Below are 23,676 nucleotides of genomic sequence, written 5' to 3'. Positions count from 1 at the left end.
AGAAGTTATGATATTTTAACACCCTTTTGTCCGTTTAGGTTCTTCATCAACCATCACAATTAATATTTATTTGTCATTTTCATGGTTTCACATATACATACTCATTATAATTTTTTCATTCATTAAAGACTCACTATATTTATCTTCACTTAGCATATATCTTTGTGTTAAAGTTAATATAAAGTTAAAAGTTTAATGACTATGAATATAAAAAAATTAACACTATGATTTAATAAAAAAAATCATTGTTATTGTTATTATTTTTTTAAAATAGTTATACTAAAAGTCAAAAACTTATTATATATAATAATTTATGATCATTGCTTTATATTATTATTACATAAAATATCTTTTAAAAAATAATTTTAAATTATTAGATATAATTAAAATATAATTTTAAATTAATGTTATAAATTTATATTAAAATGTGGAATAATGAGAAAATATAATTTTAAATGTAATGTAAATAAGCACTTCACTTTTCATTTTTGGGGACATGATGCAACAAAATATGGATAACATAATTTGGATAATGGTAAGCCTATAAATTTCTCATTGTTCATCGTTGACGCAACGGGCTGCAACACGGCGAGCAACTTTTCACCAAGGCAGGCTCAGGATTTCACCCCGATCCCAATGACGTACTGATTGAGATCGTACCCGAATCAAATAAACATTAAAAATGCAGTATCTAGAAAGTGATTCTAGGTCGTCTCCCAACGAGCAATGGTCAACCAAACATTCATAACGGATAGTAATAAAACAGTAACGAATGGGGGGGGTGTTTGTTTTTGTAAATTAAATAGTGAGTAAATTTTAATTAGAAAATATCAGAATTAAAAACGCGTTATTTCCCCTTGATTCACAAGCAAGTCTCTTATCCTAGGTTACGAGAATTTATCCTTTATCAGTTCAACCACTTAATCCAACCCTAAATTAAATTACTAAATGAAATTTAACATAAGGCAGTCATTATGTGATTAAGCAACACATACACCAATTAATCATGAACGAAACTGATCATTAAGCATGAACGTAAATTAAACACAAAGATAATTAATCAAGCACTAAGCATGCATGGATTAATAGCAACTAATATAGAGTAATTGGTGAAGAGGAAAAACTGATCAGAATTCAATAGTAATAATAAAACCTCAAAGAGAGCTGTGCTTGATCCTCAAGAGAAAACAATGCTAGAGACTTAGCCTTCCATTAATCAGTAGAAAACGAAATTGCAGATTGAAGCAGAAAACGAAATTTTATTGCTACGTGAATAGTGAAAACTGGAATTACAAAACTTAAAATTCTTTCTCCCAAAACGAAAAAACCTCCCTAAAACTAAAACCTTGGTGCTGTTATATAGGTTCTCAGCCCCAAAGCTTACAAATCTGTTTTAAGTCCAAGCCCATAAATAAAATAAAATATGGACAAGATAAGATAAGATTTGATAAAATAAAATCTATATAAGATAAGATAATATTGGATGAAATAATATCTAGATGAGATAAAATCTGGATAAGATAAGATTTGATAAAATAAAATTGTCTGCTCTCTTCAAGTCCAAGCCTAATTCCGGATTCAAGTCCAATTGCTTATAATTCTCCTGAAATTAAATTAAAAACACAAAATTAGTCCAGTAGGCCCAAATGATAAAACTGCATAATTAATTTGACAATTAAGGCTAATCAGTAATTAAAATGATGACAAAGAGGGTTAAGAAATAGGAGAAAATGATGACACATCAAATCCCCCCACACTTAGCCTTTTGCACTCCTGGGCAAAATCAAAAAGCAAAGCAAGGAACAAATCCAGAGACATTAAAGAGAAACAAACAGACACAAAAACATTTACATATTTCTCAATGAATCTCAAGGAATGAAAAGAATGGGTAACATCCAACACGTAAATAGTTAAAGAATCAAGGCCGTCATGAAAATCATCCAAGCATCTCAAACATGGCAAGATAGTCAATCAACTCAAGAATGAAAAGTGATAAAGCCTCACAAGATATGCACTCTATCTCTCAAGTGTCTAGGCTACTATTTACTCTCAGAGCACCCATGAAAACAAACACCACATAGACTTGGCAAGACTCTAAAATTGACAACCACATCACAAACACATGCACAGTAGGATCAAAAGGTCTTTTAAGGTTGTAATGGGGCCAAGGACAAGGTAGAGGAAAGTATGGGATAGTAGCTAAAACCCAAAGGAATAGATGAGCAATGGGGAATAAGTGGGAAGTAAGAAAAAGTAGTAAACCCCAAAACCTAAATTACAAATTAAGCTTTAAAAAATAAACCCAAAACAAAATCAACCAAGTCCTCAACCCAATCAAAGTCTTCAAATCAAGATCTCATTTATTCAACATCATTCTTTTTCTGTTTTTTTTTTAACGTGAACAGTAGCAATTGAAAGCACTTGAAAAATAAAGCAACAATTAGGCAATATATGTATATACATCAAGCATGGCCAAAATACATCATCAAGCATGGCCAACAAAAACATATCACCCAATGAAACATACCCCCCCTCACACTTATTCCCAAAACAATTCCAAAGCTCCAAAATTCCTTAAGGGTAGGGTGAAATCATGGTTTTTCACTTAAGGCTTGTAATGAGCTTCAAAACAAAGAAAGGGGAACATAGGCTCAAAGGGGCTATCAAAGGAATTAATTCAAGGTAGGCTCATTTGGCTTGAGACTTATAAGAACAAAATGCCTAAATCATCTCCCAACATGCATGTGAAGCAAGAAGTATCAACAAGAGTCAAGCCAAGACTATTGTGCAAGCAATCAATGGGGCAAAACACACCGAATAAAATAGATGATTGATGTGCCATTATTTTCTCCTATTTCTTAACCATTTTTGCACCATTTTAAGTACTGATTAATCTTAATTGTCAAAATAATTAGGCAGTTTTATTATTTGGGCCCATTAAGCTAATTTGATGTTTTTAATATAATTTCAGGAATTAATGAAGCATTGGGCTTGAATCCAAAATTGGGCTTGGACTTGAAGAGGGCAGACTATTTTATTCTACAAAATTTTATCTTATCTAGACTTTATCTTATCTAGATATTATTTAGATTTGATCTCATCTAGATATTATTTCATCTAGATCTTATCTTATCTAGATTTGATTTTATTTTATTTATGGGCTTGAATTTAAAACAGATTTGTAAGCTTTGGGGCTGAAAAACTATATAACAGCACCAAGGTTCTAGTTTAGGCTCTCTCCTCTCTTCTCTCTCTTCTCTTTCTCTATTTTTTCGTTTTTGCAATTCCAGTTCTAGTTTTTCGTTTTAGCAATAAAATTTCGTTCTCTTTTGATTAATGGAAGGCTAAGTCTCCAGCGTTGTTTTCTCTTAAGGATCCAGCATAGTTCTCTTTGAGGTTTTATTATTACTATTAAATTCTGTTCAGTTTTTCCTCTTCACTAATTACTCTGAATTTGTTGCTATTAATTCATGCATGCTTAGTGCTTGATTAATTGTCTCTGCGCTTAATTTACGTTCATGCTTAACGATTGTTTATGATTAATTGGTGTATGTGTTGCTTAATCACATAATGAATGCCTTATGTTAAATTTCGCTTAGTAATTTAAATTAGGGTTGGATTAAGTGGTTGAACTGATAAAGGATAAACTTTCGTAACCTAGGATAAGAGACTTGCTTGTGAATCAAGGGTAAGCAACATGTTTTAATTCTGATATTTTCTAATTCACATTTATTTTTGTTTTCATATGGAAGTTTGTTAGTTATCTAATTTTCATCCATCCCAATATTTTATTAGAGTATTTGTGTTATAATATTATTTTTCTATATAGAGATATGACATCAGGTGGCGTTGACCCTTCTCGACCCCCGTCACATGACTCCAATGGGAAAGGGACAACTGCGAAGAAAAACTGATATGTGGTTAGACTATTACCACCTCGAGATAGTCTGACATCATCTACCCCATCCTCGTCTTCTGTGTCTATCCTAGTTAGGCCTCCCGATGTTGCACCTACACCATCTCTACCTTCAACTAAAGCTAGACCATCTTCATCTCATGTTAATGCACATGGACCATCTCCGGTGCCTGCATCCACACCATCTCCATCCTCCGTTGATGCACGTGGACCATCCCCAATACCTACATCCACACCTTCCCCATCTCCGCCTGTGAGCAATTTGCCTATAGATGAAGATGTTGTAAATTTGGCAATGGAAGACCCCCCTCTTAACAATCGTCCTATGGTTATGTTAATTAATGGAACGTAAGTATTACAAAATTTATATAACTATCATTATATATGATACATAAGATGGATTTTACTGTTTTCATTAATCATTTTTTATAGTTAGGTTTCATCCATCTAAGGTTGTGGCAAAGGCTGTCACTTTGTCCATTAGGAAACAATTTGGTCAGCCTTGGCCTACATGGGGAGCGATTCCAAAAGAACATCAAGAACTTTTTTTCTAGCATTTTAAGGTAAATTATTCTTTTGTTAATGAATTAGTTCAAAGGTTGAAATGGATGCTAATGTTATTTTTTTATTTTAACTGAAATTGTAAAATTCATATTTTTCTAATTGTGTACAATTTCGTTACTTTGTTATACTTTAAAGAAAATTGGTCTGGAGACCCGAGGAAGAGAATGAAATACAAAAAGCTTTTAACTCAAAAGCTTATCATAGACTTTTTGAGATGTTTAGGGATGCCCGAAATGAAAATAAAAGACCATATTGGATTGGAGATCATGTTTGGAACAATCTGCTATCACATTGGAATGCACCTAAGTATCGTTTCAAGTGTGCATGAGCAAAAAAAAAAAAAAAAAAAATCAAGCATCTGAAAAGGGTGGGTGTATGCACATAGGTGGTTCTATCAGCTTGTAGGATCATGCCCTTCTCTTGGTATGTACATTAAAATTATAATACATAGTTGTTTATACTTGTTTAATCTACCACTTAATGTTTATTTTTAAATGTTCATTAATAGTCAAAGGAGCTTGGTCGATCTATATATGTAGATGAGGTCTTTCAACAAACTCATTTACGAAAGGATATTGGTCAATTTGTCGATGATAGATCTAGACGGACACATGTGAGAGCATTATCTTGCACATTTTTTTTATTCTTTAAAATTTTTATTATATTTTTGGAATAATAATTTTTTATGAATTACAGGAAGAATTTGAGGCTAGACTATCTCAAGCTAGGTTTGATGCTGTATCAAGTTTTGGTGAATCCCAACTCACTCCCTTAGACCTTACTGAAGAACAAAGACTTAGGAGTCGGTGTTGGATTGCAGCTGCAGGACCAAAGCGTAAGGGATGCCTTTATGGTACTCGAGACCTTGCTCATACTTACAAATGCGGAAGTGACAGCTTCATACAGCATTCGCAAGGATCTTCCAGTAGTCCTGAAGATGCTGCAGAGATTAACCGCCTAAGGGAGGAGTTGCATCAATCAAAAGAGGAGATGCACATTCTTCAGTTAGTAGTCCTTCAATTCCTACCTCTAGAGGCGTGAAACATTATTAATCAACAACAACAACCTCACTAACAGCATCAAGACCATCACAGGAACAGGCAGATGACCAGCAGACAGATGACCAATAGAGACACTCTCCAAATGACTATTTCGACTACCGACTTAGCAGCACAAAATTACTATTGACAATCGACATTAACATTTGACATTGTGTTTTTTTTTTCTTACATTTATTTTTAATTTAACTTAATGACTTATTTTACTCAATGTTTTGGATTTGTCAAGTTCACTATTTCCTAATTTTTAAGTATGCCTAATTCAAATATTCATGGTAAATAATATAAATGCATTAAATAATTTCTAAATTATTAATGATAAAAAACACCAACTAATAAATTTTATAAAAAAAAATATTTCCTGACAGAAATTTGCAATGAAACAATCTGTCGGAAATGGTCCATGAGAGATTTTTGACGGACATGCCATTGGAAATGATCCGTGGGAAATTTGCGACGGAAAATATCAGTCGGAAATTTCCGACGAAATGTGGCTATCGGAAATTTTTCACGGATCCTTTTCGACGGAAATTGTCTCGGAAATTTCCGACGGACTACAAAAATCCGTCGTTTACTATTTTCGACGACCATTTTCTTACGGATTTGTGTCCGTCGGAAACATCCAATTAGCGACGAATTTTTAGTGTTACTGACGAATTATTGTCGTCGCAAAAACACTTTTTTTTGTAGTGGTGATAATGTGTTATCTTGGGATTATGGAAGTGTAATGAACTATGTGTAAGTGACAAGTTGAGTATGTGTTAAATTGTGAGATAACACATGTATATTAAGATGTTGTGTGCATTGAGTTATGAGCTAGCTATGAATTGTACAATCACATGACTGTAAGACCCTTTAAGGGAGACGAGTTAATGCGCGACGAGTATTATGATGGGATCCACTGTGGGAACCCAACGAGATTAATCACTTTGAGGCACAACGAGTTAAAATTATTTTGAGAACAATTGAAGAGTCGTGTGTTTTATACAGTTCAAAGATAGAGTTTGCGTGCTAAAATGTTTTCTGGGTTGGACCTGAATAAGGAGGGAGAGACCCTAACAAACTCTTCGGAGTGTAGGCCTTGGGGTAATACACTCAGTTTGAATGTTCCTTGAAGCCTATGTTGATCCCATATGGTTTGAGCGTTTTCGCAAAATAAAGTGACTCTGATTAGTCTTTCTATGATTTTACCTAGTGAGAGTGACCTGACTTACCAATGTGTGGTATATCTTGTCATGTACTCCTAGGTGCCCGACGAGCACTACTAAAAAAGGAGTTTTAACATCGCCCTATTAACATTGGTTATTTGAAAACTGATGTCGTTAAGCACTTACAACATCGATTTTCAAATAACCAATGTTAAAACTAAATTTAGTGTGATTTTAACATCAGTTATTTAAAAATCAATGTTGTAAGTGCTTAACGACATCGGTTTTCAAATAACCAATGTTAAAATAATTTAGTTTTAACATCGATCATTTGAAAACTGATGTCCTTAAGCACTTACAACATTGGTTTTCAAATAACCGATGTTAAAATCACACTAAATTCAGTTTTAACATTGGTTATTTGAAAACCGATGTTGTAAGTGCTTAACGACATCGGTTTTTAAATAACCGATGTTAATATAAACTATTTTTTTAATTATTTATATATATTTTTTTAAAAATGATATATTGAGTTATTAATTATATTTTAATTAAAAAATATAATAATTAATAAACAATATTAAATTCAAAAGGTAAGCATTTAAAAATTAAACTAAAGTTTTAAAATGAATTTTGTAATTTTAATTTTATTATTTCATGATTATCATTTAAATATAACACACATTTATATAAATTATTTGATATTAGTTCATTTGAAAAAAAAAACTATTTTTAATAATAGAGTTTAACTTTTATAGAATTTTTATAGAGTATTGGTAAAAATAATTATATTGTAAAAAAAATTAAAATTTATTATTAATATATTTTATTTAATTATTATAATAAAAATTGTTTTTTATTCTTAAAAAGGTAAATGGAGAATATTGTTTAAAAATTCTATGAAATCCTACTATATTTATATTATCGTGTTATCTTTAAATTTAAAGTAAATTAAAATATTTGTATATATTAATTTGATTTATTAAAAATATATGTTAGAGTGGTTTAATTTAAATAATTAAATAATTATAGTTATCTTGTATATTTGTAGGATTTTTAAAAAAAATGATATTTTTATTATTTTTAAACAATTTTTTTAGAACAAAAATAAAAATATTTTCATGAGACACGAAAATTATGTTTGAAGTCTTTAAATTTTGAGTTAATTATAATCCACATGTAATTTTTTTTATTACATTTGTCATTTTTTATTATTTTTAACCTCATTTGTTAATTATGTGAGTTTTTTGTTAATAAATTTAATAAAAAAATTATTTAGGAAAGAAGAAATAAAGAAAAACACTTATATTTAAATATTGATGAATTTTTTTTGTCAAAAGTTATTTTAATACCCAATTAAATATATTTTTTTAGATTTACTTAATAAAACTTTAGGGCACCAGCATTAGCAACACCCCAAAGTCAGGCATACACAACACAACACAACAATGTGTGCATGAGTGAGTAAGCCAGTCCCCCATTTCTTGCAAATCAAAACCCTAGCTAGGGTTCCTTCCATCGATCCATCGATCATGGCAGACGAGGTTCCTTCTCCTCCAGCAGCATCTGCATGAAATTATTTCTGCTATTTCTATTATGTATTATATTATAGTATGACATACTAGATTTCAATTATCTCACATTTATTGCAGGTGCTATGCTATCTCTTGTCATCTTAATTAGAAACTTAATGTGGAGTACCTTTGGTCCCTACCAATCTTACTGGAAATTAAAAAATATCTTGAAAAGATAGCTTAGCTGATTGGAGAAGCTATAAAGTGGCTATCACTAGTTTTGTAGTATTTGATTAGGGCCATATCTCAGTCAAAGATAGGGAGCTGAGAATTAATTACTTGGTAGGTAATTAAGGTAGCTAGTGAACGTCAACTTAATTTTTTTTTCCTTTTAAACAAATAGCTATCATCGATCAATCCTATCCAAGTGGGGTCATGACATCTGATCCACAATAGGATTTTGGGGGTGATCAGAGCAAAGTGTTGAGAAAGAGCAGTGTTCCTAGGAGGCATGAGCTTATAATTAATGACGCACAAGTTACCAATTCTTCAATAACAATTAAGAAATACGAGGCCGAGTACTAATGTTGCTTCCTATGAAGTTTGAAGTGTTTTTTCACATTTTGTCATAATTGTCATTCAATTGAAAACTAAAGGCAGCAACAGGATCGTGATATGCTCTATCTATTTTATGCTTTATGCCCTCTTGCATATCGACTTCCCCGATATTTGAATCCAAGAAAATTGGTTAATTAAAAATAATCTCGTGGTATCCGTTGATCCACGAATTTGATGGTCCTCTTACATATAGATTAATATGTAATTATATGTGTTGCATAGATGTTATATACATCAATACATGTATGTCATGTAATGTTTTAAATATTAAACAATTATTTATCAATGTTTCGTTAAAATATAAAATGAAAAAAAGAGAGATGTAAACTATATAAAAAAAACAGCATTGATATAATTTATTATTATTATATTTGCATGATTTTTCTATAATAATATTTAGTGTTTTTTACTGGAATATTTAGTAATGATTCCTGCTAATGACTAATATTTCCATGCAATTAGTAATGATTTCTTACCTTAATTAGTCACGATTAGATGGATATATAAGGGGTTTATTTCTTTCCCTCTGACTCGTTCGATGAATTGTCTGCTAGGTTCAGAAAGGTACCATGATTTATTTTCTTAATTTTTTTCTTTTTTGAGGTTGAAAGTAAGGAATCTTACTTTCAACTTTAAGAACAATATGTCTGTATGAAAATGCTTTTCGAAATTGATTAAAATGTTAAGAGTAGAGACAATCATATAAAAGCTAATTGCTAGAATATATATCAATTAATTTCTGCTATTGACTAATGTGTTGTGATACTAAATTATATATCAATTGGAACTAGAGGTAAACCAGTCTACCCGGTCCACTTACGGGCTATAATATAACAGGTTTAAACATTATCTCTAATGATAAAGAAACTGTAAAGATAATAAAATAACATAACACAGTTTTCTATTTTTTTAAAAAAATAAGTATAAAAATATCTTTTAAATATTAAATACCGGCCTAAATTAGTCCAAGGATAATGAGACTATGAGAGTTTTTTTGTGTCTTCAAGAATGTCACCTAGAAATCATGCTATTATTAGTTGTTTTTTTTGTGTCTTAAAGGAATCCCTTATCCCTTACCTTTTCATATTGTGTGCAGAGGCTCTTTCTTTCCTCATCACCAAAGCAGTGCAAAATCAATCCCTCCATGGAGTTAAAATCTATCCCGTAGCTCCAAGTATTTCCCATCTTCTATTCGCAGATGACAACATCATGAAGATTATTTTCTCTAAGTGATGAAGACTATCTTGGAGCTTGAGCTTGCTTTTCCTGTTCACCCACTAACAAAACACCAACCCCTCACTGCCACATTAACCATCACTGGACTCAGTTGAACTTAGGTGCGAGTGTGCATATGTTTCAAGTTTAGAGACTTGATCCTTTGACATTAGTGAAATGGATGGAGTATAATTGAATGCTGATTTGACACTCTAGCTTTAACTATAAAGTCAACATTATCATCATATTATTAACAGTTAATATTGTCTTGATTTATTTTCGTGTTTTAAGCTTAAAAGACAGTTGAATTTGAGATTTCCATTATTTGCAATTGTATCTGTGTAGATGTAATGTAATACTCTTGATGGCAATGTACTGATAAGGTATACGGTCTACTAGTTTAATACTCCACCCCATCTCTCTATTGACTTGTATATCTTCACTTTCTTTTTCTGCAGGCTAAAACTGATAGGGAAGTGGGTGGGAACAAAGGTGTATCAAACAAGCAGATCCGACTTAAGATTTTTTCACCAAATGTTCTTGATATCACACTGGTAGATCTCCCAGGCATTACGAAGGTTCCTGTGGGTGACCAGCCTTCTGATATTGAAGCTCGCATCAGAACAATGATAATGTCATATATCAAAACTCCCACCTGTCTCATTCTAGTTGTCACACCAGCTAATTCGGATTTGGCTAATTCAGATGCTCTTCAGATGGCAGGGATTACTGATCCAGATGGTGAGTTTTTGCTTCCATGTCTCTGAAACTTAAATCTTTTCACACCTCTCTAATTAATTGGTTTTTAAAGTTTCTTGTATCTATTGCAGGTAATAGAACAATCGATGTAATCACAAAGGTGCAGTATACTCTTTTAACATTTTAACTGACACATATTTATGAATTTTGTTAAGCTGTTGCCATGTTCTGACATTGTTAGGCATTTGTTATTTGGAATGTAGTTGGATATAATGGACAGAGGTACTGATGCCCGAAATTTGTTACTAGGAAAAGTTATTCCTCTCCGACTTGGTTATGTAGGTGTTGTAAACCGTAGTCAGGAGGTAATCACACTTCACACTGTACATAAGGGTATTTTTCAAATGCAAATAAATATAAACATGTACTTTGCTCAATTGGCATTAAGGTTAATATGCAATTTTTAATTTATTGTTTCATCATGTTAGGATATCCAAATGAACCGGAGTATAAAGGATGCTCTTGTTGCTGAAGAGAATTTTTTCCACAATCGTCCTATAAGGAAGTTCTTATGCATAGTTAACAGTCTAGTTTTTTTTTGCTTATATTTACTTATTTTTTTATCTATTTATGTTATTCATAGGCATACAATGGTTTAGCAATAGTTGTGGTGTTCCTCAACTAGCAAAGAAGTTGAACCAGGTAGAGTCTTCATGACGCTGAAAACACAAAATAGTCTTCTGTAAGAAATTTTACAGTTTTATTTAGGGCTTTCAGTCTCCCTTACTCATACAGAGTTAAAGTCCGCTTATGTCTTCACACTTTTTCCTTCTTTTCTTTACACTATATAACTTTTTCATAGTAAAGGCATATCATGTTAACATTGGAGAGCGAAAATTTATATAGTTTTTGGACAGAACCAAATTCTTCCAAATCCTGTGAAAGATTAAACCATTATGAATTCATAACAGGATCAAGGTTTCTGGACTAGTGCATGCCAATATGGCATGTGCATTTGCCTGTTCATATTTTTGCAGATTCTGACACAACATATAAAGGCTGTGCTACCTGGGCTGAGAGCACATATAAGCACTTCACTAGTTGCTGTTGTGAAGGAGCATGCAAGCTATGGAGAAATCACCGAGTCCAAGGCATGTGTTAATACTAGGATGCATCTTGGATGTCCCTATGACTTACTAGATACTTAAATAGTTAAATATATTGTATAACTATTCTCCTTATTGTGTTAAAGAAGCATCGATTTTTCTACTTTGGCTGGAATTTTTCCCTATATGTTATTTATAGTTGTTCATCTCTGACAGGCTGATCAAGGTGCACTTCTCCTGAATATTCTTTCAAAATATTGTGAAGGTACCTAACTATCTGGCCATCTACACTACTACAAAAAGCAGTTTTAACATCGGTTTATTAACATCGGTTTTGGACAAAACCGATGCTAAGTTAAACGCGGTGGCATATTTGTAAATAAAGTATTATTCTTAACATCGGTTTTTCCAAAAAACCGATGTTAATGCATACGCATTAACATCGGTTTTTTAAAAAACCGATGTTAACATATCACGCGTTAACATCGGTTTTTGAAAAACCGACCTTAACTAATAATGTTAACATCGGTTTTTTCAAAAATCGATGTTAATATAAACTTTTTTTTAATTATTTATATATTTTAAAAAAAACATATATTGCGTTATTAATTATATTTTAATTAAAAAAATAATAATTAATAAACAATAATAAATTTAAAAGGTAGACATTTAAAAATTAAACTAAATTTTTAAAATGAATTTTTAAAATGAATTCAAAAAAATCTTCATAAAAAGGTAAATGGAGAATATTGTTTAAAAATTCTATGAAATCCTACTATATTTATGTTATCGTATTATCTTTAAATTAAAATATTTGTATATATTAATTTGATTTATTGAAAATATATGTTACAGTGGTTTAATTTAAATAATTATAGTTATCTCATATATTTGTAGGATTTAAAAAAAATGATATTTTCATTATTTCTAAACAAAATTTTCAGAACAAAAATAAAAATATTTTCATGAGACACGAAAATTATGTTTTAAGTCTTTAAATTTAGAGTTAATTATAATCCACATGTAATTTATTTTTATTACATTTGTCATTTTTTTATTATTTTTAACCACATTTGTTAATTATGTGAATTTTTTGTTAATAAATTTAATAAAAAAATCATTTAGGAAAGAAGAAACAAAGAAAAAGAATTATATTTAAATAGTGATGAATTTTTAAAAGAGTAATTAATATTTGATTATTGGATAGAAATTTGGACGTGGCGTGGATTATGAGAGGAGGAAGACTCAAGTCAAGAAAGGTTCAATGCGTCATGGACGTGGCTTGTGTGAGGTGCAGGGTTACTAACAAATATGAAATATATGTCAAGTTCACTAAATAAAACGTTACCCAAAGAAAAGACTTCAAAAAGAAAATATGAAATATTATATTTATTAAAATAATATATAATCAGCTTAAATAATATGATAAATGATATATTCATTGTTGGACTTTAATTACATGTATGACTAGCTTGAAATAGTGATAGTCATAATATTAATGATAATATTATTAAATATACTATTATTAAATATAATGATGCTGGATGACGTGGTGTTAATTGTTTCATAAGAGGTGTAAAAATTTAAACTTATTTTTGTTCAATCATACCTATTTCAAAAATTTAGTGACTTAAAGTGGATTAGCTCCTTATGGATTGAGTTAGGTTGATCTTTGTATCATTTTTTATAAATGACAAAATTATAAGTGATACTACATTTATTCTTAATGTTCTTTATAAGAAAAAGTTTTGTCATCTATTGTGATCTTATTTGTCTTGAACATGATGATCTCTAGTAGATGATACTTGTGTTCTATAAATAAAAAACTAAAAAAGTAGTTAGGCGATGAGAGACTCGGGCTAAACCGGATCAGTTCATTTTCATCAGGCCCCTCTAGCTAATAAATTAATAAAAAAAAGTAGTTAGGCGATGAAAAAAACACACAGAAAAGAGTTAGAAGTTAGAAGCCACTCCACTAACCCAACCTACAGTACCGGCGCGGCCTGCTCCTCCAACATTGGCTGACCCTCCTTTTCCTAAACTAAACAAAGCTCCTCCCTCTTGGATGGAGTTGCTCTAATTTAATACAAACACTCAACAAAACTTACATTAACATCGTCATCCCCTTCAAAGAGAATTTAGCAAGTGAACAAAACAAAACAAAGAGAAAGTAAAAAACAAATATGAGTGTAATACATGATACTTCTGAAGAGCAGTCCAAGACTGGAAATCCTTTCGATGTTAACTGTCAATAGTAACACATTCGTTAACATCGGTTTTCTGTAAAAAAACCGATGTTAACTGTCAACAGTAACACATTCGTTAACATCGGTTTTTTGTAAAAACCGATGTTAACTTTCAACATTAATATACATTTTCTGGGTGTAATTCATATTAGCAACATCGGTTATTTATATAACCGATGTTGGTAATTTTACGTTAACATCGGTTTTTCAAAAACCGATGTTAACGATAATACTATCAACGTCGGTACTTTCAACATCGGTTGAAAAACCGATGTTGAAAGTCATAAATAACCGATGTAGAAAACATATTTTCTAATAGTGCTAGTTTCTTATCTTTATTCATCATGAACTTGTCTTTTCTTTTCCTTTTGTATTTTTTGACCAGTATTCCACATATTGTTACCTTTCCCAATTAAATGCTATCTTCATTTTCCTTCTTTTGGAAAATAGCGTTCTCCTCCATGAGTTTGTCAGTCAGCTTATTATATCAATTGTGATGGTCAATCTATTAGAGTGAATAATCAATTTCAATGTCCATGATTTCTTATTTGAACTACTCAATTATGCAAATGGACTACATAAACACTTCCCACCCAAATTTTATTGGTGGAAGCAAGGCATTAGAAATAGCTGCGCAACAGACCAAGTCCTCTAGGGTTGCTATACTAGTTTCTAGGAAAAAGGTATACTTGTTATGAGATTTAATTCCAAATGTGCCCCATATTTTTCATTTGAGATATGTATTCTTATTTATATATGTTGGTTCGTGAATTTGCCTTAATGATTTGAATGTGGACTGGGAACTAAGATTTGATTGTTACAATTATTTGTCTTCATTAACTGTAGGGAGAAACAACTTGATGCAATCCTACCCCGCAATGGCATTGGATAGAAGACTCCAGGCAGATTGTGCCAGAGATCCCAAGGAAGGCCCTAGGGTTCTCATGAGCCTTAGGGTAGATTTCGAACCCATGGGCTAAGTATGAGCCCACTTATCTTTGTAAATATTAGAATAGGTTTTTCATTCGTTTGGGCCTTGTATTTTGGCCATTCTAGTAGTATAGGGTTTTAGGCTTGTATTTCGAGGCATTTTGAGTAGTCTTTGTAGTAGGGATTTTTTTTTTTGTATTTTCATGTATTTTTTCATTGGGGTGAGCTTAGCTATTATAAGGGGTGTGTAGCTAAGCTCTAGCTTCTCATCTCAAGGAGGTGAGCTTAGCTATTATAGAGGTATGTGTAGCTAAGCTCTAGCTTCTTTAGGAATCTTCTTAAGGAAGCTTCTCAAGGAGGTGAGTTTAGTTATGAGAGGGGTGTGTGTAGCTAAGCTCTAGCTTCTCAAGGAAGGTTTCTCAAAGAAGCTTCTCAAGGAAGTTTTCTCAAGAAATCTTTTCAAGGAAACTACCTAGTCTATAAATAGAAGCATGTGTAACACTTGTTGTAACTTTGATGAATGAGAGTCTTGTGAGATACAACTCAAAGTTCAACTTCTCTCCCTTTTTCTTCCTTCAATTTCGTGCTCCTCCCTCTCTCTTTCTCTCCCTCTTTCTTTTCCTCCATTGAATCATCCTCTCCAAGCATCTTATCCAAGGCTCATCTTGGTGGTGAAGCTCCTTCTTCCATGGCTTATTCCCTAGTGGATGGTGCATCCTCTCACCTCTTCTCCTTTGTCTTCCGCTGCATCTCCATGGTGGAAAATCACCATTAAAGGACCTCATTGAAGCTCAAAGATCCAGCCTCCATAGAAGCCCCACAAGCAAGCTTCCATCAAGTGGTAATCAGAGCACAAGAGCTTCAAGTAGGTGCTCCTTAAACCTCCATATATTTTTTGCTTTACCTTCTCTTCTATTGTTGTTTCTTCATTTTTCTCCATGTATCTCCTCACATGTCTTGTGCTAAATGTTTTTAACATGATTCTTTAGAGTTTCCACTGATTAAACTTGCTATAGAAGCTAGATTTGATTTTCTATGGTTCAAATTTCTTGTTCTTGTTCTTGAATCATGAATTTTGTTGAGTTTAGGTTCCTTTGAGTTTTGTCTTGTTATTTTTTGTGGCTGAAACCTAAACCATAAAATTCTTACAAAAATATTAAAGTAGAAGAAAACCTCAAAAATCTAGAGTGACTTGTTCACCTATTGTAGTTTTGTCATAGAAGTCATGTCTAGTCATGAAACTTGTCACATAAGATTTCTTATGTTGTGCTGAATTTTATTTTCTTGTTTCTTTGTCTAACTCATTTGTTCATGAGTGTATGAAATTCTTTTAGCCTATTATTTGATTTGAGTCAAATCTTTCATGTTAATTAGTCCTTAACATGTTCATGCAAAATTCTTAGAGAGTCTTTGATTGTGAACCTTTGCTTGAACTTTTAGGTTTCCTTATGATTGTGTCTATTGTGAATTTGAGTTTTGGTGATTGAATTGCTGGATGAAATGTTGATCCTAAGTGAATATTGAACTCCTAAAACTGTGGTAAACAATCCTAGTGAGTTCAACATACATAGGAAGGTTGAAAGTAAGCCCAAGGCAATCAATATACCATGCTTAAAAAAAAATCGCCGGTGCTGGCAACTTGGACATACAAACTTGTAAAAATTACTAAGAATTGGCTACTTCGAATTTTGAGCTGAAATTTTTACTGAATTTTCTAGACATCTGGAAAAAATTTATACAAAAATAAAAAAAGTGATTTGGATAAAATTAAAAAATACTAAAAATCACACAAGTTGGCAGAAAAATCAGTATCCAGGAAAAAAAAAAGTGAAAGTGAAGTGTGCTTGTTCTTTTGGCTCAAAATTTACTCTATAATTGGTGCCTATGTTATACCAATCTTAGTTCTGAAATTTGAATTGAAAATTACTGTGAAAACAAGTGCCAAAGCTAGAGGTTTGTTGAGTCTTTTTTTTATAGTGTTTATACTCTACTCTAGAGCCATTCTAAGTTTCTCTTTGAGTCCTAGCTTGCTTCTATGTCCTTTCCATTGCTTTAATTTTTGAGTAATCTTTGAAAAATTGTCTTGTTAAAACTCCATTGGTTTAGCTTTCATTTCATTTTTTTTGGTCTTTGGTTATTGCTTGTCTCTTTGTTTCCTTGTTTGTGGGTTGCCATATAGGGAATTGGAAGGAGGATTGGTGCCATCCCTTGAAGAATTTGAGTCAAGAAGAAAGGGGCCAACCACCTTAAGAGCTATTGGACTAAGAAGCACTCCAAATTGAGTGAATCACCAAAGAGAGAACAACCACCAAAATTGAGGACCATTTTGTAATTTTGTAATTTGCAATTTACTTACCTTCATTGCTTTCAAGTTTTGTAACAAAAAAGGCCTTTCATTGGAAGTGTGTTGGGAGCCTCCAATAGGTTACCAAACTTCAATTTGTGTGTAATAATTTTAGGTAATTTTTCCTTAGAATAGTGAGTGTTTTGTTGGGAACCTTGAATGCGGTCATCCAAACACTCTTAGGATTCGCCTAGTTTACATTTATTGCTTACTTTCATAGCTTATTTCCTTTACCTTCCATTGTCAAACCGCCTAGATAGCTTTCCTTTTACCAATTAGTTTTTTCCCTTATCTTTCACACCTCTTTTAGTGTTTATTTTGTCTAGTTTCAACCATAGTTTCTTTTACCTTTTGTTTTCAAACCTCCAACAAGAAAGAACCACAACTTAGGAACCAACATGAGTGATCATTCATCTAGTGTTAATGGCGAGGTTACTAGTCATAAAGACCCTTTATCTAGAATCTTAGATGAGTTGAGTTCCCTCAAGTTATGGAAAGAAAAACAAGAGAGAAAAGAAAAAGGAAAAAAAAGAGTGGAAGAAATAAGTCAAGATGAAAGAAAGAAAATAAGAGAGGAATAAAGAAGAAAAATAATGAAAGAAATGAAAAGAGAAAAACATGTCTCCTATAGTAGTCATAACTCTTGCAAGAGCCTAAGTGAAGAACTTCGTGACTATTACGAAGGAAGGCATAGGTCACATCTTAGACCTCACTCCCATAGAAGAGAAAAGGAAAGAAAGCCTCAAGAGGCTAACATTAACCTCTCGTACTTCCATGGGAAGGATAATATAGAGGCTAACTTAGTTTTGGAAATAAGGGTAGAGCAACAACTTAAAAAGAAGTCTACAACAAAATCTTATGGCTTTCACTCTTATCCAAAGAAAGACCAAGGTCGAGGCATCTTAGGGGTGACACCTTCTAAGCCCAAAGATGATAAGGGGAAGATAATAGAAAAGCAAGCCCCTAAGGCTAGTATGCAAGAGAAAACTAGCTCTATAAAGTGCTTTAAATGTCTTGGAAGAGGACACATTACTTCTCAATGCCCCACCACAAAAACTATGATTATGAGGGGCCAAGATGAGGCTACTACTTCACCTTCCTCTAGTGAAAGTGAAGAAGCAAAAGGGGAAGAATCTAGTGAAGAAATCTACCCCCAAGAAGAAGGACAACCATTAGTGGTTAAAGAGAAGTGTAAGGAGGTAAGTGTCTCCTCCAAGAGTTTAGCCAAGAAGGAAACTCATTTTACAATAAAGACAAACATTAAAGAAACTTTCCCTCTTAGACAACCTCCACATTTTCACTTTTGTAAAAAGACACTTGCTAGCATTGCCACACCTCTTGGGCTTGAGTTTATTCCTCAAGTAAAGAAGTTGTTGGATGAGGGTTTGGTTCGCAAGAGCTTAAATCCTTGTTCTTTGTTGGTGCCCAAAATAGGTATTATTAGGCACCAAGTCCCAAAAATAGGTGGCATGATGAATGTTTTGAGTGGTGCAACCCTCTTTTGTAAAATCATTTGTACACCTAACATCTTCATGGTGTGTGTACATAGGGACCCATTAGGTAGGTTTATTCTTATTTTTAGTTTCAATACAAACTTAGGTACTCATATGGGACACCTTAGGTTTGTCATACTTTTTGGTAGGAATAATCAATATGAAAATACAGAAAAATGTATGTTTTATTGCGTTACTTTTCTTAATTTTTCAAATAGTGATCAAGGGGTTCCCATGAACCCTAAGAGAATAAAGGTCATTCCTGAGTGGCCCACTCCACCAAGTATAAGAAAAATTTGGGGCTTCCATGACTTAACAAACTTTTACAAATGGTTTGTCCCATATTTTTCTATACTTGTAGCACCACTCATTGAGTTGGTGAGGAACCATGTTCCTTTATGGGAAGATGCCCAGGAAATGGGTTTTCAGACCTTACCTTACTTCAACATACCAAACACCACTAACACATATGTTTTTGTTCTTTTTACAGGTGTTCAGGGAAGGAACCCAGAGTATGAAGAACCTCAAGATTTGAGGTCAAATCCTTTCCAAGGTGGAGGGAATGATGCAATCCTACCCTGCAAGGGTATTGGATAGAAGACTCCAGATAGATTGTGCCAGAGAGCCCAGGGAAGGCCCTAGGGTTCTCATGAACCTTAGGGTAGATTTCGACCTCATGGGCTAAGTATGAGCCCACTTATCTTTGTAAATATTAGAATAGGTTTTTCCTTCGTTTGGGTCTTGTATTTTGGCCATTCTAGTAGTATATGGTTTTTGCCTTGTATTTCGAGGCATTTTGAGTAGTCTTTGTAGTAGGGATTTTTTTTTTTGTATTTTCATGTATTTTTTCATGAGGGTGAGCTTAGCTATTATAGGGGGTGTGTAGCTAAGCTCTAGCTTCTCATCTCAAGGAGGTGGGCTTAGCTATTAGAGAGGTATGTGTAGCTAAGCTCTAGCTTCTTTAGGAATCTTCTTAAGGAAGCTTCTCAAGGAGGTGACCTTAGTTATGAGAGGGGTGTGTGTAGCTAAGCTCTAGCTTCTCAAGGAAGTTTTCTCAAAGAAGCTTCTCAAGGAAGTTTTCTCAAGAAATCTTTTCAAGGAAACTACCTAGTCTATAAATAGAAGCATGTGTAACACTTGTTGTAACTTTGATGAATGAGAGTCTTGTGAGACACAACTCAAAGTTCAACTTCTCTCCCTTTTTCTTCCTTCAATTTCGTGCTCCCCCCTCTCTCTTTCTCTCCATCTTTCTTTTCCTCCATTGAATCATCCTCTCCAAGCTTCTTATCCAAGGCTCATCTTGGTGGTGAAGCTCCTTCTTCCATGGCTTATTCCCTAGTGGATGGCGCCTCCTCTCACCTCTTCTCCTTTGTCTTCCGCTGCATCTCCATGGTGGAAAATCACCATTAAAGGACCTCATTGAAGCTCAAAGATCTAGCCTCCATAGAAGCCCCACAAGCAAGCTTCCATCACAACCAGAGAGTCATAGTAATTGTGTCAGACACGATCGAGAAAACCAAGGTCTTGATAAAGGGAATATGGCTGAAATTGATGGCTATCAAAACTTGTTTGGTTTGATGAAATAGAGGTTTTTGAGTTTCAAGAACCAAAAATATATGTAAGAGTCTGGTTGTACATTTTTTCAACTTTGCAAAAATTTATTTCCTCTTGTTAGTATAGAGTCTTATAAGCTATATTTCTTCTAGACAGAAAAGAGTTGGAGCATTTTCAAGCCCTTGCTAAAGCTCAATTTCCAAAGGTGATAACAGATTTACCTAGTCCATTTGGCATTTAATTTATTTGTTTCTAAACTGCTCACTCTTTTATTCATGAATAATCTATAAAACATCATATTTAAGCTTAATTTATTGGTTATGGTGGTCTTTAACTGATAAATCCAAGTACAATTTATGGTAATTGCTTGTGTAGACTCTAGGGTGTTAACTGGCACTAACAACATCAGTTATTTAGAAAACTGATGTTAACTAGAACTAACAACATCGGTTATTTAAATAATTTAAATAACCGATGTTGCATCGGTTATTTAAATAACCGATGTTGATATGTAAATTTATAACTTTCTTTTTTCAAAATTCTTATCATATAACATCGACTATTTAAATAACCGATGTTGTATTTATTAGTTAACATCGATTTTGAAAAACTGATGTTAACGATATTACTTTCAACATCGGTTAATAACCAATGTTGAAAGTCTTAAATAACCGATGTAAAAACCTTATTTCCTAGTAGTGGAGGTTTTTCACTAACATGATATCACATTGCATATAAGATTGAGTCTTATTATATTTGTTGCATAACGTTTATGTATTGATCGATATTGATTGGATGAGTCATATTGTGTTTTGATCCTTGAGTACGTGAATGATGTGAAAATGTGTGAGACATGTAGTTTTGAGATGTGATGTTACGTGATAAGTGGTGGAATGACATGAGTTGTGTAAAGTAAGTTGTATTTCATTTATATGATACATATATCTATGTTGTCTCATTTCTCTCTATTATTTAGGCATGTGATAACTCACCCCCTGAGTGTTGTTTGTGTTTGAATTATGTGATAATCTCGAACTTTGTGTTCTTAGGACCAGATGGTTAGGTGGATGGCTACGAAAAACCTCATGCTAGAGGATGATGAAACATAATGCTCTGATAGGATGTCACATTAGGACATGGGATTCTATATTAATTGCATGAAGTTCTGGACATGTAGTTTTTATCATTTTGTTCCACATGCCGAGTCTTTAGTTTATTCTTTGGAGTTTTGGACAACCTTTGATGTGCCATCATTTTCTTCTATTTTCTAAACCCTTTTTGCACCATTTTAATTACTGATTGGTCTTAATTGTCAATTAATTAGACAGTTTTATTATTTGGTCTCATTTAGCTAATTTGATGTTTTTAATCTAATTTCAGGAATTAATGAAACATTGGGCTTAATCCGAATTTTGGTTGTGGACTTGAAGAGGACAAATAAAGCAGCGCTTACCTTAGTTAATTTTTAATTAGGAAATTTCGCAATTTTATTTTATGTGGTTTAGTGTTTATTTCGTTTTGGGCCAGAGTATTGTAATAGGGCCCAGCGACTTTGAGTGACTCTTTTTAAATAGTAGCCTTGGGATTCGTGCAAGGCATTATGTTATGCCATTCATTATTCACAGCTTTGTTTAGGGTTTTAAGTTCTTTCTGTTCTAATGCTATTGTTTTCGTTCTTAATGCAATTTCCCATTTCCTGCTTCTAATTACAATTTCGTTCTTGTTTCTTCTTCTACTTTCATTTACGTTTCTGTTTTCATTTTCGTTTCTGTCTCATTTACGTTTCTGTTATTTACATTTCTGCTTCATGTTTCATTTACGTTTTCTGTTCGAATCTATGGAAGGCTAATTATTCTGGTGTTGTTTCCTTCTGAGGAAGAAACCCAACTCTCTTTGAGGTTTCGTTTATAATGTGGTTCCCTGGCAGTTTTCCCTTCACCAATTAACCCAAATTCGTGAACATTAATCAGTGCACACTTCGTGTTCGATTAATTGCCTCTGAGCCTAACTTGCGTTCATGCTTAATGGACGAAGGGCTAACTGGTGTATGTGGTGCCTAATCACGTATTGACAACCCTAGGTTGATTTTTGCTTAGTAAATTGAAATAGGGTTGGATTAAGTGGTTACTGTTAGGGACGAATTCTCCATAACCCAGGATAAGAGAATGGCTTCTGAATCAGAGGAAACAACCCATTTTTAATATTATTAGTTTCGTATTCCTGTTTACTTGTTCTGCTCCTTAAATCACAAAACAAACAAACCCCCCCCCCCAATCGTTACTGTTACTGCAAGTATATTATGAACATTTGGTTTATCATTGCTCGTTGGGAAACGACCTAGGATCAATTCCTAGTTACTGCATTATCATGTTTATTTGATTCGGGTATGGCCTCGATCAAATTTGGCGCTGTTGTCGGGGAGCAGTGTCCAAAGGTTCATAATAGCTAGCTAGTGTTGTGTGTTTAATTCTTTCGTGTTTTAAGTTTAATTGTTAGTATTGTGTTAGTATGTGTGTTAGTGTTGTTTAGTGTCCTGGTATTCTGTTTAGTGTGTGTTCTGTTTCAGTTTTCCTATTAAGCGCTTCCCGTGTTTTAGTCTTGGGTTTTTTTTTCTGTGAATAGTGTTTTGCGACGGACTTAGCAAAAACTTTTGCTTGCGACAAAACAGAGTAGTAGTAGAAATCAAGTAGAGACGGATTTTAGCGACCACCCATGCTGAATTATTTGAGATTTTTTGTTTTAGTAGCTAGGGTTGTTATTTTTGGCTGAATTTTTTGTGGTAACTTATTTTAATCTATATTTTGTGGGAAAAATAGCTAGAGCCTTTAGTTTAGTCAGATTTGAAAGTTCCAAAAAAGTAGCAAATTTTGTGTTTGTCGAAACTTCAAACGGCCATAACTTTTGCTCCGGTTATCAGAATCGCAATTATTATAAATGTATTTGGGGTAGAAAAAAATTTCCTACGCCATGGCAGCCGGCTGAGGTCTCCATCATCCAAAAATAGTGATTCTGTCAAAAGTTTTTTATTTTTCAAGTTTTATTCACTTATTTTTCTTAACCTACCATTTTTAGCTTCCATAGTTAGACTTTGAATTTTTGCCTGAAATTTTTTGTGCTATCTTCTCATCATTTTATAAGGTTTCTCACAAAATTTCAAGTAATTTAGATATCATTTGAGGGTAGTTGTAGTTCAAACCTGCACCTTTATTTACATGACAAAACAACTAGTTGTGCATGCTGAATGTAGTGTATGACTAGAGGCAATCCATCT

The 23,676-nt window shown here is 32.9% G+C and overlaps 1 long non-coding RNA gene across 1 annotated transcript; it reads left to right on the top strand.

The window, feature by feature from the left end:
* Positions 1–10,862: 10,862 nt before the first annotated feature.
* Positions 10,863–11,894, top strand: LOC114402563. Its single transcript, XR_003664465.1, has 3 exons — positions 10,863–10,892; positions 10,996–11,097; positions 11,221–11,894. It is a non-coding gene; the product is annotated as an uncharacterized LOC114402563 (long non-coding RNA).
* The last annotated feature ends 11,782 nt before the right edge of the window (positions 11,895–23,676 follow it).

This window comes from Glycine soja, chromosome 20 (assembly GCF_004193775.1).
Source record: "Glycine soja cultivar W05 chromosome 20, ASM419377v2, whole genome shotgun sequence".
Lineage (NCBI taxonomy): Eukaryota > Viridiplantae > Streptophyta > Magnoliopsida > Fabales > Fabaceae > Glycine > Glycine soja.
The sequence above is the reverse complement of the archived record's forward strand: the minus strand, read 5'-3'. Positions and strand labels throughout refer to the sequence as shown.